Source organism: Lepus europaeus, chromosome 9 (assembly GCF_033115175.1).
Source record: "Lepus europaeus isolate LE1 chromosome 9, mLepTim1.pri, whole genome shotgun sequence".
Classification (NCBI taxonomy): Eukaryota; Metazoa; Chordata; class Mammalia; order Lagomorpha; family Leporidae; genus Lepus; species Lepus europaeus.
The window spans coordinates 49,152,171-49,170,921 of NC_084835.1; the positions used below are offsets into that span (position 1 = coordinate 49,152,171).

Consider the following 18,751-nt stretch of genomic DNA (forward strand, 5'->3'; position numbering starts at 1 on the left):
TGCTGTGGCACAGCAATAAAGCCACCACCTGTGGTGCCGGCATCCCATGTAGGTGCCAGTTCAAGTCCCAACTGCTCCACTTCCAATCCAGCTCTCTGCTACGGCCTGGGAAGGCAGTGGAAGACAGCCCAAGTCCTTGAGCCCCTGCACCCATGTGGGAGACCTGGAAAAAGCTCCTGGATCCTGGCTTCGGATCAGCACAGCTCCGGCCATTGCAGCCATTTAGGGAATGAACCAGCAGATGGAAGACCCCCAACCCCTCTGCCTCTCTGTAACTCTGCCTTTCAAATAAAATAAATAAACCTTTAAAAAATAAAAGAGGCAGAGTCTGTTTCTCCTACTCCTGGTTCTAGACTGGCCTTTTGTGCTGTGCTTGAACCAATAGAACCTGGGAGAGGTAAAGCTGGGCTGGCTCCAGGCTTGGACCTTTTGAGGCCTTCCAGGTTCCACCTCCATTCTCTTGGATGTAAGCAAAAGGTAAGGAAACCTCCATTATTGGATGAGGGTATGTGTGACAGCAACCCATTAAGTCCCTGGCCAGTCCTACTACCCTAGCGGAGACAGCAAACTTGTGAATGAAGGCATCTTGGATCCTCCAACCCGGGCAAAGCATCCCAGCCAACATCATCATGTCAATCAAAGATGAGCTGTCTTTGAAGGGCCCTGTTGAAACTCCTAGCCCATGCAGAATTTTAAACAATAAAGCAAGTGTTTTAAGATGCCAAGTTTTGGGATGGTTCATTTCACAGCAATAGATAGAGCATTCAGTTGAATTCACTATGCTGTGACTTCTAGAGTTATACTATATCCTTTAATGTAGTAAGGAGTGCATATCAGTTCTATAAAAAAGCCAATGAAGAGATGCTTCTTGCAGTATCTACTATGAACTCAGCGATATGGTAAAATTAATTATTGTAACATCAAGCGCTTCATGCGAACTTACACGTGATGATTTATTCCTCAGATAGGCATGGAATACCTACTGAGATCTCAGTGATGTGCTGAGCACAGGTGCACAGCACTCAGGGAAAGTCTAGATGGGTATACAAGTAAACACATGGCAATTATAACAAGGCATAAAGTAGTACAATAACTTGTAGCTTAACAGAGAGTTAATGTGGAGATACATTGAAATAATACGATAAGTATCATAAGAAAGGTAGTTGCCTTGCTTACTGGTAAGGATTAATGAAATGGTTAGCACAACACTTAGCACATAATTAATCCACATTAAATAGTGGTAAGTACATAACTATACAAGGGATAATAAGAATCTAGCAAAAATTATGAGTGGTTTGAGGTTATTTGTGGATCTCATATAATTTGTTCAATATTTCAGGGGGGTCTACTGTATGCCAAGCACTGGAGAACAGTGGCAGCCAAGAAAGACAAGTTTCCAGACCACATATAATATGAAAAACAGACACTAAATAAAAATGATAAGTGATAAAGCAAAGAGCAAAAGATCTTCACCTATTAAAGGAAGTGTCATTTAATTTGAAACTTATAAAATAAGGAGGAGGCACCTGCAGTGCCGGCATCCCATATGGGCACTGGTTTGAGTCCCGGCTGCTCCATTTCCAATCCAGCTCTCTGCTGTGGCCTGGGAAAGCAGTAGAAGATAGCTAAGTCCTTGGGCCCCTGCACCCACGTGGAAGATCTGAAAGAAGCTCCTGGCTCCTGGCTTCAGATGGGCCCAGCTCTGGCCGTTGCAGCCATTTGCAGACTGAACCAGAGGATGGAAAATCTCTCTCTCTCTCTCTCTCTCTCTCTCTCTCTCAAATAAAATAAATAAATCTTAAAATCAATCTCAGATACAGGCTAGCATTTAAAAAAATCAGGAGGAGTGATGCATGCAATGACAACTGAGGTTAGTATGAATGTATGCATGCGGTGGGGAGGAAGCTATGAGATTTCACATTTAAAAAGAAAACTTAAGGCAGGCATTTGGTCTAACCGTAAAGATGCTGGTTAAGAAACCCACATCCCATATCACAGTGCCTGGGTTCCAGTTGTGGTTCCACTCCGAAGTGTAGCTTCCTGCGAACGCACAGTCTGAGGGGCAGCAGTGACACTAGCAGCTTCGGCCCCTGCCACCCACACAGGAGATCTGGACTGAGCCCCCAGCTCCCGGCTTTTGCCTGGCCCAGACCATCACAAGCATCTGATGGAGTGAACTAGTAGATGGGAGCGCTCTTGCTCTCGCTCTCCTTCTCTGTTTCTCTCTGTCTCTCTCTTTCTCAAGGAAGATAATAGAAGGGAGGAAGGATGGAAGGGAGGGAGGGGGAGGAGATGAAAACAACACTAGCTGAACTAGAGAAATATCATCAAAATAATCAAGAGTGGATATCTGAGACAGGAAAAACAAGATTGGATGCATATTAGTCAGTTTTTCATTTATTTACCTAAAATATCCAAAAACAGTGGCAGGTGTGTGGCACAGCAGGTTAAGCTGCTACTTGATACCAGCACCCCTTGCCCTGAGTGCCCGCTGGAGTCCCGACAACGTCTACTGCCAGCTCAGCTTACTGCTAATGCAATGGAAAGCTAGCAGTTGATGGCTCAAGTGCTTGGGTTCATACCACTAAAGTGGGAGACACAGAGTTACAGGCTCCTGGCTTTGTCCTGGTCAACCCTGGCTGATATGGGCATTTGGGAAGTGAACCAGCAGATAGTACAGAAGATCTCTCTCCTTCTCTGTCTCTCCCTGTCTGTATGTCACACTATCTTCCAAATACATGAAAATAAATAAACATTTTTTTAAAAAAATAAACAAAATAAATCCTAGAGTTCCTTATTGGGAAGGAAAAGGTCTACTTTGGTTATAGCTCAAGTTCAGGCAGCACCATTAGTCTTGCATGTGATAGAGGCTGGCAATGGTGGAGGAGTTACAGAGGAACAATCACACAATTTGCCAGGAAGCAGAGAGAAAAGCTAGGTCAAATTTGGCTTAAATAACCAATGTTTATCCAGAACTACCATGTGAAAGCAGGCCACCAGTGATCTAAAGATCTTCCACTAGCCCCAATTACCAGCTGTCATAATTAACTCAAGCCTCCATCCTAATCCTCAACCATTAACATTAAGACTTTGAAGTTGAAAAGTCTGCATGAGCTTTGGGAGCCAGGTTCTGTTCAATCCATAACAGGATGCTTCTGTAGTAATTGAGACAAATGATGACCAGGGTTTAGATGGAGAGAACTGGGCAGTTTCAGTAGATTTCAGATGTAGTAATGAAAAAACTGGCATGCCAAACCTGATACGGGTGTTACTTAAAAAGGAAGAAGTCACGTTCATGGTTTGAGCAATGGATCCCATGCTGATGAGGTCAGTTTTGTATGTGTGAAGGCTGAAGGTCAGGCCACTCACTCAGGACCCAGGCTCACAGAAGCTCCACTTCAATACATGCTTCCAGCCCAGATGCAAATGAGGACACAAGGAACCATAGGATGGCCCCCAAAACGCTGCAGTGACTAAATGGGAAATATTAACAATGTATTGGCCAAAGCCAGTCATCTTACTGCCATGGGCAATGTGGCAAGCAGGAACCTTCCTCCCCCAGGGGTACACAGTGATTCTCAGTAGTTTCTAAACAGTAACGAAGCAAACATTGGGACAAAGAGTCCCAGATCTCTGCGTTGACTTAATTTTGACTTAACTAAAGTTAAGTCAACTTAACTTAAGTTTGACTTAAACTAAAGAGAAATGGAAGAGAGACCACTAAGTTGAACCTGAAAGAGGATGGGTATGACTTTGACAGAAGTGGAGAAAACCATTAAGAGGATTCCATGTAGAAATGTAGGACAATGGGAAGGAAAGCCCAGCTGGTAGAAGATATTCTATTGTTTGTTTCTGTATTCCTCTCTTTTATAGATGCAGATAGAAAATAGAGGAGGGGGGTGGGGAATGAATAACCCAAAATTCTCCAACCAAAAGAGCAGAAACAGGAGGGACAGCCTGGAACAAAGGGGAGAGGGTGTTTTAAGGTGAACGGGGAAGTAGAAAGAGGTTCTGAAGGGCACACTGAACGCCAGTCCTCGATGAAATCCTAGAAATGCAGAGAAGGTAGATCCAGCCCGAGGTCTGCACCAGCAGCGAAGTTCTCTCACAGTGACTGCGGAGGAGGAGGCAACAGTTCCCACTTACAGGTAGATAAATGTTCTTAGAAGTAGACGCTGTTCCGCAATGAAAAATGCCCCGCTTCTGGACACGAGAAACAGTGATCCCACTTCTGGTCAGGTCATTAACCTGTTATTTGACCTGAGGCTTCCTATGAATCTTTCCAGTCTTACTGGTGAAAGAGATGCTACACTTGATGATAATTTTTGAATGAAAGTCAAAAGCACTTTACACAGAAATTTTAGCTAGTTTAACCCTTCCCCGACCCCCAGCCTATTTATTTAGCCTCAAAACAGCCCATGGCCTATGAGCTGTTTCCACACTCTAATACTATCCGGGTAGCCAAAAAAATCTGGCCAAATCAAGGCTTTCCATTATCGCAACTTTCAACTCACCAAGCATGTCCCAGCTACAAAAAGCAGGGAAACCACAATGGTTCGCCAACGTGCCAGGCCGGCTTACGTCAACCAGGTAAGCTGTGCTTTGATTTCCAGCCCCCACACCTTGAGGATCCAGCTCCGTCAGCAGTTCACATGAAGTCTTGCAGATCATTCTATTTGGCAGTCCCCTCAGTTTCCTTTAGTTATTCCCAACATTCTTTCCTTTGCGCATCTATTATTCTATATTTACATATAAAGTGTACATGCTGAATAATAAGGCAATAGCAGTAAGACACCTACAGCAGGCAGCAACTACTGAATTTTGCCAGGAACCTGATCTTTCTGTATCCCTTACAAGTATTCTTTACAACAAATGTATACAGTAGAAGCCATTATTCCAACTGCGCATAGGAAACTGAGACAAAGAGAAAATTAACCTGCCCAAGGTCACAAACTCTAAAGTGGCAGACAGAGTTTGATAGAATTAAGCATACATATTACCAACAGGCACAACAGACACCGCTTGTGAGACTTGCAAATACTAATGTCAGTCCTCCCCCGCCCCGTCCCCCCACCGTGGGACTGTCCATTCTGTGAGATTTCATGTCTTTGGCCACTTCTTCGTATTCTTAGGCCCAAGATAGGATTCCTGCACTTAGGCAGTAATTAGAATGGTAATTCATTCATAGGCATTAAAGTGACATTTTACATTTCCTGTTTCTAATCTGAAAGGCGACTTAAACCTAGAGGGCATCTACAGTACTTAATGGATGTGAGGTTGGTGGCAGGGAAGACTGCACTGTCAGCCTCAATGCTTCACCCATTCCTGTCGCTATGTCCCTGGTCACGTGACATTACAACTCCTTCTTCCTATGAGGCAGAACATGGTTCCCCACCCTTGTCCTAGGGTTTGGCCGTTTCCTGATGTGGTCAGCAGAAGGCGGCAGAAGTGATAATGTTCCAGTCACAAGGTCAGATTTCAGGCGCTCTTCTATGTCTGTTCTACTTGGCATCGTGCACTCCTGCAACTGGCATGAAAATAATTTCCACTCGGGAGCATCTCCTTAGGCCCAGGCCCTACCATGGGATGCATGAAAACAACAGAGCCAAATACACCTGCAGTTTGAGCAAACCAACCCAGCCCAGCCCCACCTCCATCAGCCTACTCCCAAACAGCCTAAAAAAACAGGAGCAAACCTGAGTTCAGCAGAACCATCCTAGCCAATGTGAACAAGGGAGAGCTCCAGAGATTTCTCTTGTTTCACAATACAGGCATTTTGTGGAATTTCTCTAGGTAGGATTATTGCATAAATGGCTAACACATATGGGTGTAGTACATTCTTGTTAACAAATACTCACCCTTCACCCTGAGATCTATATGAGGAATATATGTCTTGGCATATATATATATATATATATAAAATATCAGTCCATGAAGCATGTGTTAGGTCCTGGCAGAAGCCCGAGTGTACTAGTATTTATTTGGTTTAGCTTTTTGCACTTGAACCATAAGATGAGAGACTACAGAGAAACCTTAGAGATCGAGCCTGATGACATGATTAGGTCAGACTTTGGGGTTTACTTATTAGGCAGGTGTGCAAGTGATTCAGAGAGCATCTGTGTATATGAGCCTATGAAAGGTAAACTATATTATTGCCTTTAAACATTAACTTAATTCTCTCTGCCCTTTATGATCCCTGTGACTTCTGAATGATGAAACGCTGAGAAACCCTGTCTGATCCATGATCAGTTCTAGCCACAGTTTTGAATGTGACTACATGGTTGTGCTGAGCATCTTGGGTTTCTGTCTTCTTCAATGAGCACAGTGCACCTCAGGGAAGGGCCTTTCTTCACTTGGGTTTCCTATGGACAAAATCTCAGCTTAAGAAGGGTCACTGAGAAGCATTCTTGAAAGAAACAACTGTAAAGGGGGGCCAGCGCTGTAGCGTAGCAAGTACAGGCACTGGTTTGATTCCCGGCTGCTCCAAGTCTGATCCAGCTCTCTGCTATGGCCTAGGAAGGCAGTGGAAGATGGCCCAGGTCTTTGGGCCCTTGCACCCATGTGGGAGACCTGGGGGAAGCTCCTGGCTCCTGGCTTCAGATGGGCCAAGCTGCAGTTGTTGCTACCATTTGGGGAGTGAACCAGCAAATGGGAGATTCTCTCTCTCTCTCTCTCTCTCTCTCTCTCCCTCTCTCTCTCTCTCCTTCTCTCTCTCTGTAACTCTGACTTTCAAATAAATAAATAAATCTTTAAAAAAATTTTTTTAAAAATGGGCAGAGAATCTAAACAGACATTTCTCAAAAGAAGACATGCAAATGATGAACAGGTATATGCAAAAGTGCCCAACATAACTAATTATCACAGGAATACAATTAAAACTACAATGAGATATCACCTCATATGTGTTAGAATTGCTACTGTCAAAAAGACAAAAGATAACAAATGCTGGAGAAGATGTGCAAACAAGGAAAACACTTGCACACTGTGGGTGGGAATGCAAACTTGGAAAGCCATTATGGAAAAACAGTACAGAGGTTCCTCAAAAAAGTAAAAACTAAAACTGCCATCTCATTATAGCAATCCCAGTGTTGCTACACATCTGAAGGAAATGAGATCCATCTATGGGAGTATCTGCACTCTCCCATTTATTGCTACACTGTTCACAATAGTCAGGCAGGGAATCAACCTAAGTGTCCACCAATGGGTGAATGGACAGAGGAAATGTGATACATACACACACCGTAATACCATCCAACCTCAAAAAGGAAGGAAATCCCATTTGCAACAACACCGACGAGCCCAGAGAACATTCTGTTAAGTGAGAGAAGCCAGTCACAGAAAGACAAATACTCATGATCTCCCTCATTTGTAATCTGATAAAATTTGATTCACAGCAACAGACAGAACAGTGTTTGCCAGGACTGAGGGATGGGAAGAGAGATGTTGATCAAATGATAGAGAATTCAGAATTTCAGTGAGACAGAAGGAGTAAGTTCAAATGATCTATTAAACCACAGAGTGAGTGTTTTTTTATAACAGTCTGTGGTACACTATAACATTGCCACGAGTATATTTTCAGTGTTCTTACCACAAAGAATAAGTTTGTGAAATAATGCCTATATTAATTGCCTCAATTTAATCAATCCATAATATACACAAATTCCAAAACATGTTGTATGTGATAAATACGTATTATCTACTTCTTAATGAAAATTAGTGTTTAAATTACTGATCTTTTTTTAAAAAAAAAGTGTGTGTTATTACTACACAAAATATGCCAAAGCTTAATAGCGTAAACAAACAGTTTTTTCCTGATGATTCTCAATGGGACAAGAGCTTAGCTGAGCAGCTGATTGCTGGATTTTCCCTGGGGTCATTCATGGAACTTGAGTCATCCAACAACTTTCCTGGGACCAGATGGCCCCAGTCGCAGGTCTGGCTGCTCATTTTGGCTAGTGGTTCTCCCCCTGGGGCCTCAGGTCCCCACAAGCTTGCCTGGGTGGCTTTCCACTGTGGACTCAAGGTAGGACGATCACTTGAAAGGAAGCTCCTGAGCCCTTCTAGGCTGAGGGGCAGGACACCCAAGATCACCACTTTAGCCACAGGCTCTAGTCCAAATCCAATGCACCAGTCCAGACAGAGGGGAGAGCAAAGAGACACTGCTGCTTGGAAGAGAAGCAAGTCCCCATCCAAGTTCCAAGGAAGCCCTGTGGCCGCCATCCTTGCATTTTTTTTTTAATTTTACTAAAGAGGATTATATTTATTAGAAGACAACATCAGGTGAATATCTTTTCTATAGCATGGAGAAAACTCATTTTTTTGGTCTGGATGCTATCTGCTATGGTCTATTTATTTTGTTAAAATTCAAAAAGTGGTAGAATTATGATTTGTGTATTTTTCATTGTATATGTTTAATTTCTGTGGAAATATTCTCCTAAAAACATCCAACAGCAGAGAGAATGCATTAGGTACAAAGAGCCAGTTACACCTTTACAAAATGAGTGCTACAGGTGATGATATAAGCCATCCTTGCATTTTATCTTCTCTGAAGTTATATTTCTCTGAAGATCACATTTAAAGCCCACAGTCCCGGTACAATACAGTGCCCCATTCTGCCGCCCCCTCATCCCAAAAAAACTAACAGTTTAGTATTTTCAACTGAAAGCATGTATCCACTAGGGGTCAGTATGGAGGAGACAAGCAGGAAAAGAAAATGAAGCAAGCAAGGAAGAGGAAAGTTGAAAAAGAGCAGGAGGAAAAAGTAGCTGAAGACGAAACCAACTCAGTTACATAACATGGGTGTATGAACCCACATACCAGCCAACATGTCCCCCATCTGTGCAACTTTACTGCGCGGGGCAGGGAGGGGCAGGGGGAAGGGTGCTCATACACAGCTGAGACTGTAGGGAAGTTGTTATAAAATGAAAGTGAGGGAGGAAGAAGGATGGAGAAATAATCTATTAAAAAGGAAGAATAAAATCTCAAGACTCAGGAGAGAAGTCCCTAATAATTTCTAGAAAAACAACAAAAGATTTTTTATACAGGTCAAAATATTAAACTATTTACAGAAAAAAGATAATTATGGCACTATTAAATTACATATTAAATTATTGGCATTATTAAATTACATATATATATATATATATATATGTAAAACTCCAAAAGCCATCTGATGTAGCCATCCCAGTTCCCCATTATATGGAGATATGTCCTCTACACAGATGATGCAGGTTGTTTCCTGATATAACCAATCCCATAAATCAAGACTTTCATTCCTTTTCTTTATTTTTTAAAAGTGTATTGGGGTCAGCGCTTTGGCACAGTGGGTTAAAGCCCTGGTCTGTAGTACTGACATCCCATATGGGTGCTGGTTCGAGTCCTGGATGTTCCACTTCTGATCCAGCTCTCTGCTATGGCTGGGAAAGCAGTGGAAGATGGCCCAAGTCCTTGGGCTCCTGCATGCACATGGGAGACCTGGAAGAAGCTCCTGTAGCAGCCATTTGGGGAGTGAACCAGCAGATGGAAGATCTCTCTCTCTCTCTCTCTCTCTCCCTCTCCCTCTCCCTCTCCCTCTCCCTCTCCCTCTCTGGCTCTACCTTTCTCTACAACTCTTTCAATAAACAAACAAAAAAAACTTTCAAAAAAAAAGAAAATAAAAATTTATTTATTTATTTATTTGAAAGACAGAGTTACAGAGAGAGGGAGAGACAGAGAGACTTTCCATCTCCTGTTCACTCCCCAAATGCCCACAACAGCCAGGGCTGGACCAGGTTGAAGCCAGGAGCCAGGAGCTTCTTCTGGATCTCCCAAGCAGGTGGCAAGGACCCAAGTATTTGTGCCATCTCTCACTGCTTTCCCAGGCCACTAGCAAGGAGTTGGATCAGAAGTGAAGCAGCCAAAACTCAAATGGGTGCCCATATGGGATTATGGCACTGCAGGCTGCAGCTTAATCCTTTATGCCCCAGCACGCTGGCCCCTTGTTCTTTTTATGAGCTAACAACGCCACTATATTCGACAGAATCAATTCCCTAGGGGCAATGCTAGATACTATGTCTGAAAGTCCAATAAATTAATACTTAATATAAGCATGTGTATATTTACATTGTATATGAGTTAAAAATGTATTTTAAAAGGAAGAAAAAGAGAGAGAAAATTGGGCCTACAGGGTTTACATTTAAAAACCACAGAGGCTATGCCCCAAGTCTTTCATTGGTTTTACTTAAAATAAAACAGAAGCCCTAGTAAGGCTATTGGAGTAGTAGCCGAAAACGACTTAGCTTGTCTAATACGTACAGATGCCACAGCTTTTGTAGGCAGAGAGAATGGGTAAGGATGAGGGAGGTGCTGTCACACACACCTGATTTTGGTACCAGTTTGCCTCATCTGTATTGCAGAGCCTTCAGAACACTCACCAGAATTAGTAAGAGGACTGGTAATCAGCAACGTAGGGCTGCTCTACATGCAGGGCGGTGGCCAGACCAAGTGAGGAGCAGGCATCAGATTAGCTCACTGGCTGTATTGTTCGGGTTGATTTTAATTGCCTGAAAAACGTCATGACGTCGTCTGCAATGCACTGAGTTATTTTAAAGAGCAACTATTTCTAAGTAAGACATACAAATAGACCGTGACGCAGTTAGAACCCTCAAGGAAGTATCCAGTTGAACCCTTGCCCTGGTAGCATAAAAATCCTCTTCGGGTCTGAACATGGGTAAGGCAAGCATGTTTGTTATCTGTCAAACTTTTCAAATGTAGCATGGGAAGTCACCAGAGGTTCCCAAGCTGATGACCACAAAGAAGCACCCAAATGTCACATCCTGGTTTATAAATTCCCAGGACTTCTATTTCCATAGCAACTTTTACATACAAGCATCGCCAAGGTGGAAGAGTTTGTGGTATTTAAGAGCAAGACAAATATTTGCACAGAAAAAGGTCTATGGAAGCAGAATTTTTCAAACCTTGAAGACACCTGCAAAAATATTCCATCATGTCTGCTGACAAGAAAATGGCACCCCTTGGGACATCCATTCTTTAAATTAAAATCCTGAATACACGAATCTACCAGGGGATAGAACTATCTGTATACATACTCATGAAATCAGGTTTAAAAAATGATGAAAACTGAATAAAGTCTATGTGGTTAAGAGTAATATGCCACTGTCAATTTCCTCGTTCTGACATTGTTCTACAGCTCTTGTACACAGCATCACCAGGGAAGCTAAGCTGAAAAGCAGGCAAGCATTTTTTGTACTATTTTTGTAACTTCCTCTGAATCTAAAATCATTTTAAAATAAAAACCTTAAAAATGGAGCTATTTGGCACAGTTGTTCAGTGGTCAGTTAGCACACCCACATCCTAGTGTCTAGGTTCAAGTCTCAGTTCTGTTTCTGATCCAGCTTCCTGCTAATGTGCAAACCAAGAGGCAGCAAGTGATGGCTCAAGTAGTTGGGTCCCCACCACCTACATGGGAAACCCAGGTTGAGTTCCAGGATCTTGTTTTTGGCCTGGCTCAGTCCTGTGGGCATAGGGAGTTAACCAGAGCATGGAAGATATCTCTCACTCCTTCTCCCCTGCAACTCCAATAAGAAAACTTAAAAACATTTAAAGTGCAAGTTGACAAGCCTCATCCCACAGATGATTCGGCAAACCTCATGATGGGCAATCTCTGTTTTTTCAGCAGAACCCCAGTTAATCTCTGCAGAAAGATCACAAGTTTGGACACAATAGAGACAAACAGAAATTTCACTGCTGTTAGTGAGGATTTCTCTCTCTCTCTCTCTTTAAAGATTCATTTACTTATTTGAAAGGCAGAGTTTCAGAAAGGCAGAGGCAGAGAGAGAGAGAGGGAGGGAGGGAGAGAGAGAAAGGGAGAGAGAGAGAGAGAGAGAGAGAGAGAGAGATCTTCCATCTGCTGGTTTACTCCACCAAAATCCGCAAAGCCTGGAGCTGGGCCAATCCGAAGCCAGGAGCCAGGAGCTTCCTCTGGGTCTCGCACGCGCATGTAGGAGTCCATCTTCTACTGCTTTCCCAGGCCATAGAAGAAAGTTGGACTGGAAGTGGAGCAGCCGAGACTCGAACCAGCGCCCATATGGGATGCCGGCACTGCAGGCAGCAGCTTTTACCTGCTATGCCACAGAACCAGCCCTGAAGCTTTCTCTTTGATGGGTGACTGATGTAACTACTAAATGTCCACAAAGCCTTTCCTCACTGTTAAGTATTTATAGTTTAAGAAGATATGCTTTTGATTTGTTGTGGTGTAGTCATTTAGGTATTTATTTCATATGCCAATGTTTTACTCTAATAAAACAATGGAGTTTGAGGATTACAAATTACTCTCTTACATGAAAATAAGAAAAAGTAAAGTTCCTTGACACAAAGGAACAAGCCCTCAGTACTTACAGGCTTTACCTTATGCTTTCTTCAGATCATACATCTGTCACATAATTTCCTAAATTCAGGTATCAAGATAGTCATCTGTTGCCCATTAATGATCTGTCACTCAAAAACTGTGCAGAAATAAAAACTTTAAATTATACACAAAAGATCCCATACTCCCAGAACACAAAGCCCCAAACGTAAGTATGGCAGAACTTCATGCCAACCAAAACAATGAGACTTTCATTCTACAAATATCTATCAAAGCCCTGATATATGTGTGTGCCACTCCCTTCACAGACCAACAAAAAAGGTAGATGGTAAGCAATGTTACAGTATTATCTAAATTGTAATCTATTATCTCACTAAAGAAGAATTTTATGAAAGAAGAATTTTTTTAAAGATTATTTATTTATTTGACAGGTAGAGTTACAGACAGTGAGAGAGGGAGAGAGAAAGGTCTTCCTTCCATTGGTTCACCCCCCAAATGGCCGCTGCGGCTGGTGCTGCACTGATCCGAAGCCAGGAACCAGGTGCTTCCTCCTGGTCTCCCATGGGGCACAGGGCCCAAGCACTTGGGCCATCCTCCACTGCCCTCCCGGGCCACAGCAGAGAGCTGGACTGGAAGAGGAGCAACCAGGACAGAATCTGGCACCCCAACTGGGACTAGAACCTGGGGTGCGGGTGCCGCAGGTGGAGGATTAGCCAAGTGAGCCACAGCGCTGGGTCCCAGGAATTTTTTTTTAAGACTGAGAATAAGCATCTTGAGACCCTCATGTCTTGAAGGACAGTCAAGGTTTCCTGGAGTGATGGACAGGTAGATGTCACCCAGACCAACTGTCAGAGTGGAAGCCAAGAGGTTTCCTGTCTGAAACAGAGGCAAATTGAGAACGGGGATGAGCTGAGGGGAGTGAAGTAGAAGCCTTGGGTGTTACAGGCCCATGGGCACATGCAAGGACCTTGAAGCCAGTGGGGCCATGCTGCATGCTGAAGGACACTGAAGAAGGCTGCTGCAGTTGGAATGTGGAATTTCAGGAGGAGATTAGCGAGAACAAGCCACCTCATGCACACAGGCTGCATCAGATAGCATGTTTTCTCTAGGTGGACACCCAGCTCACCTGCAGCTTCTGGAGTAATACAGCACCATGGGTCAGAGAGACTGGAGCAAGAAAGGGAGTAGGGAGGAAGGTCATTTCGCAGTTGGTTGCATTTATGTAAAAAACGTGGAAGGAATAGAGCACTGAGAATGTGACCTGGCACATAAGGATCCAGAGGAATCTTCCGGTGTTTTTAGTTTGTGACTGGTTGCAAGGGTGATGGGAAAGGATAGATCCAAAGACCTTTGGGTGCCCCAGGCATTGACAACCACTGTAAGAGTGACAGAAAGCACGCAACACCCACACTGCAAACAGCTTGAGAGGAAAAGGGATGAATTCCCTTCTGGGCACACGGGGTGTGGAGCAGCAGATGTCCAAGCGACATACGAGAGCAGGGCACCATGACAGAAAGAATGGTGGCAAGGTCAGCTGGAGCCTCGTGCTGGACAGGGGACTTCTGGATACAGTCTTTGGTCACACGTGTGCTACCCGCACAGGTCGCAAACTGAGCATCCTCAGAAGCTTAATTCTCATAGGTTTATCATGTCATGATAGGAGCTGCTTTGTCATAGTGAGTAAAGCAGACGTGGGAACCCCTCACAAGGTGCTTACAGGATAGCAAAGAAGGAATCTGATAGGGAAATGTACAGTTCCAAGTTGTGACAAGTGCTGTGCGGAAATGGAACACAAGACGGCCAACAGAGGTGTCCCTATTTAGAAGGTAAAAACCTTCTCTAAGCCAACAATACATAAGTTGTAACCTAAGGGTGAGCAGCAGCCAAAAGCTCCACATGGGTGCACGCATGTATACTCATAAATATGTGTGTATGCATGTGTGTGGGTGTACTTGGAGGTCAGGTCTGAAGGGGGCTCCCTGGTAAAGAGACAGAATCATCCCTAAGGTAGGGAAGAGGCTCAACAAAATGGCAGAACAGGGAGCTTTAACTCCCCAAAGCAGGGTGTTGAGATGTTAAAGGAATAGGCAGTGTTTAAATCCTACACAGCTCTGCAGGTGATATGTAATCATTTCTCATTCTATTCTAAGTGCAACAGAAAGCCACTTAAGTGTTCTGATTAGAGGATTATTAATTGTCCCTATATTAAAAGAAATTACTGCCCGGGCTGTGGTATAGAATGGTTTGGGGAAAAAGAAAGGAGGTAGGGAAGTCAATGCAGGTGTCCCAGGAGAGCAGCTGGTGACTTGGGGTAAGGATGATGTGGGTAGAGATGGAGGAAAGTGGGCAAATGTGAGGAATGGCACAGAATGAGAAGCAAAAGACCCATGGAATCTGGGCAGCACCATAATAAGTGCCCCATAATACAGCTACTGAGGATGGAAACAGCCCCAGGATTTCTTTACCCGACTAAAATAATCTAGCGACAGGCAAAAACAAATAATCTATGAGTAGCACAAAGTGGTTTGAATTCTGGATCTCATGTCTTAATATTTGAAAGGCAATCAAAATCAAGTGACTTAGGAAACAAGTGGGACAAAATTGTTCCCTGTTCTAGAACATGGGAAATGTACAATGTGAGTTACAAAGGCACCTAAGAGAGTGCTTTGCAATTGCTGTAACGTAGATAATCTATTTCTTCAAACACCAATACATCTGCAATAAAGAGTATGTGTACCTTCTGAATTATCTCATTCTACTTAATAAAATAGTCATTTTTCCTCGCTCTTTACAAGGCAGCTTCTTGCACAGTAAAGATTCTACAAATATTTACATTCCAAGTAGCAGAGCTGTTTGAAATGCTATAAAGTTCTGCCAGCACTTCTATTACAAACCCTTATTTCTTGTTTATAACATGTACATAAAAGAAGGAAAATAAAAATGTACTACGGATTGAAACTTGGCATACAAAATTTCAAACAGGAAGTACATTTCTGCTGCAGCAAATTTCCCAAAGAAATGTTCTACTGTGTTTAAGACTGGGGGGGGGGCAGCATTACAAATCCAAGACCATTAGTACACTTGATTAGTTTTTGAAATCTTTCTACAAATTTGATCCGAAACTAAGAAATCAGTCCGAGAATCAAAGAAATGTCCTATCTCCAAATATTCTGAGCCCCAATATTCTCATTATTGTCAAATACTTTCGCAAAAAGGATATTAGTGAATGTACTCTTATCTAGCATAAAGAAGGTAATATTCCAACAGCACTAAGTGACTATCTTATATATGTCTGTGTATATTAAAAATCACATACATATGCATATTAAAAGTCACAGGCAAGACCTTAGAGATGCTCAAAGAGATATACTCACTGGGATAATAAGGCTTAAAGGTGGTACTGATGAAGACTTTAAAACACACACCACTTCCATAAATTCTCCTGTTATCTGAGTATCTCCCACTGCATAGAATTAACATTATTCTACTGCTAACAACTTATTAAATGGTGATTGAAAAACACAGAACACCGACCCTGTCAGTTTCTCTGTTTTGTTGGGTTGCCACAATATAGCGATATACAGATCTGACAATTTGAAAGGGGGGGGGCAATTACATCTATATACTATTTCAGCACAAAACATATTAAGAGTTAATGAGAACTTCAAGTCGGACACTTAAATTATGCAGTAAAAACAAAGCTGGAAGATGCATACTGAATATGTGAGAAGGAGTTAGGAACTCATACAAGAGAAAGATGCATATTTTGCCAGCAGAGCGAAGAAGCTATTAGTTTGTAATAACTAGGCATATATGAAATGTGACAGTGATAAAATTGAACATAAATCAGCAACAGAAAGGCTACAGCTTGTTGTCCGCAGCTTATCTTGGCCCCACTTGAAATTGCGCAGTGCTTTGGTCCTATTAAATGGTCTGTGGCCATTTTCAGGCACACTGGGGCTCGGGTTGTGCTGTGAAGGATATTTAAAAGTTAGAGCTCTCCGGCAGACAGGAGCTGAGCGCCTTCACAGTGTCAGGCTAACAGTAATGACACCCAGACAGTGGGCAGGACATGGGGCTGAATGTGATTGTCTGGAGGCGGCCACCGCCTGAATCTATGACCTGGCAAATCAATAAGCCACTCACAAGAGTCTCACCTAACCCACCCTTGGGTAGGAGAGCCACTTGCATGCCCTCACCCTCACCATTCCTCTAACCAAAGCACTCAATAATATGCTGCCCTAGTCGATGCTGATCGTTTGAGGGGTTCTGGAACCACATGCTGACTCTCAAGCGGATGGCAAGCAAGCACCCAGACATCAATTACCCCTGACCCCTCTCCTTAGGAGTGTCAAGCAAACACCTCTCCTTTTAGTTGGGGTGAACCCTATCAGATGACTTCTTTAGCCACCAACATTTACAGGAACCTGCCCCATGACAACGAGGAGGGCACAGACAAAGCACCTCACAAGTGGATATATACCAACCCACAGACAACTCCCCACCCCCCACCCCCCGCAGGGCCATGACCCACAAAGGGTTAAAACCACCACCTAGGATCCCAGGTTACTGTAGCCAAAGTCAGGTTACTGTTGGTAAACAGAGCTAGCCATGGAAAGTAACACATTGGACTTCAGTGGAGACACAAGGGCTCCTTCACTGGCAATCACCCCTCCTCTCAATCTCCGAAGGGCTCTGACTCATTGCTCTGATTAATTCCTGTTTTTAATCTATTTACAGATCAGGATTCTTTCTCAGCCAGTGTGAAATTCATCTCTGTGGGGGCAGACAGAAACCACAGCATGCACATTCTCCCTACTTTTTTTTTTTAAGTTATTCTTGCTTAATCATTTTTAAAATTATTTCTGGATTCACCTCCTCACCGTGGGAGCTGGGGCTCTGACTTCCCTCCCGCACACCAGGCTTCCCAGTGGCGTGCTCCGGCTCCATTCCCCCGCATCCCGGGCTGGGGCTGTCAGAACTGGCCGCCCCCTGCCCTGCGCTCTGCTCCCACCTGCCCCCTCCCTTTAGCTCTTGGAAGGGCTCTGGGCATTATTAAAACGCTTCTCGGAGCGCATCTCCTCCTTGTAAATCAATAAGGAAATGCGATATGGGGAAGGACACACGGATTGGTGAGCCGTGCGCTCGCAGCGCCCGGAGCCGCTCCTATCTTCCACGCCACACCAGAACAGTTCTGGCTGGTGCTGTGGCTCGGGCGGGGGTGGCGGGGGACACTCCCTGGTTTTCCACCTCTGCATTTCTGATACCCGCTGGTTTCGCACCCTGTGGCTCCTGGGAGAACACAGAAGTCAACAAACCCGGACCGCATCTAGCCCACCCAAGAAAAGGTGGCCGATAGACACGACGAGAGAGTCCGTGCCAGGCTGCAGACAGGAGGGCAAGGAGCACGCAGCTCCGAAAACTTGGGCGCTAACCGAGGCGTCCTCCTCCTGCACCCTGGCTCCATGAGCCCCGTGACTCGGGACTCGGGTGTGGGTCCCAGCACAGCGGCGACACTTCCCTCGCCCTGCGCCTCGCATCGGGCTTCTTCCTCCGCACCCCTCGGCTCACAACTTTATTTCCCAACTTTACTCGCCGAATCCGTGTGCTGAAAGAAATGCAGAGGGCCCGACCCGCATTTCCCCGCGCCCAAGATGAGGCTGCGGGATCTTCCCAGCCCAAAGGCAACCCTCGCCCTGGACGGGAGAAAATGACCTCCCCAAGGCAAACGGCTGGGATAAGCCCTTTATTCCTCAGCCGGCAGGTGCATTCCCGGCCAACAAACTTCGGGATGCTGACGCCGGGAAGCCGTGGGGAAAGTTGGCCCCGGCAGGTGGCTCCTCTTCCGTGCCCGGCTGGCAGGCAGGGAACCAGGCAGCGTCAACCTACCTGGTGCCTGCAGCTCGCCAGGCTCCCGCCCGCAGCCGCCGCCGCCGCCGCCGCCGCTCGTCGGGGCCCGGGGGCCGCCGTGCGCGCCCGCGCGAGCCGCCGCCGCCGCCGCCGCGCCCCGCCCGCCGTGCCCGCCGATCCCGCGGCGCCCGCCCGCCCGCCGCCGCCGCCGCCGCCGTCGCGCGCCAGGCCGCTGCGGCTGCTGCCGGCGCCGAGAGAGCGCTGCGTGCGCCTCCGCTGCTCCGGCTCCGGCTCCGGCGCGGGCGCGGGCGCGGGAGGGAGGGGACGCGGCGGGAGGGAGGGGCGGGGATCGCGGCGCGGCAGCCAACGGGGGCCCGCGCTCGCGGCGCCCCCCGAGCACCGCGCCGGCAGACCGCGCTCTGCCCTGCGCTCGCCGCTGGCACCCACGCGTGTCCGGACCCTGCAGGGTCTGGGCGGTGCACGGGTTGCCGCCGGCTGGAGCGGCGGGGGGAGCCGGTGCGGGGAGGTGGGGGCGCC

General features: G+C 45.4%; 1 protein-coding gene across 2 annotated transcripts in view; it reads right to left on the bottom strand.

Annotated features, from left to right (window-relative positions):
- CNTN3 (contactin 3) overlaps positions 1-18,288 on the bottom strand; it is a 416,756-nt gene extending 398,468 nt beyond the window's left edge. For both annotated transcript variants that reach the window (XM_062200206.1, XM_062200207.1), the window contains exon 1: positions 18,254-18,288. The gene's annotated coding sequence lies outside the window, so the exon portion shown is untranslated. The remainder of the gene's footprint in view (positions 1-18,253) is intronic.
- Between the last annotated feature and the right edge of the window lie 463 nt (positions 18,289-18,751).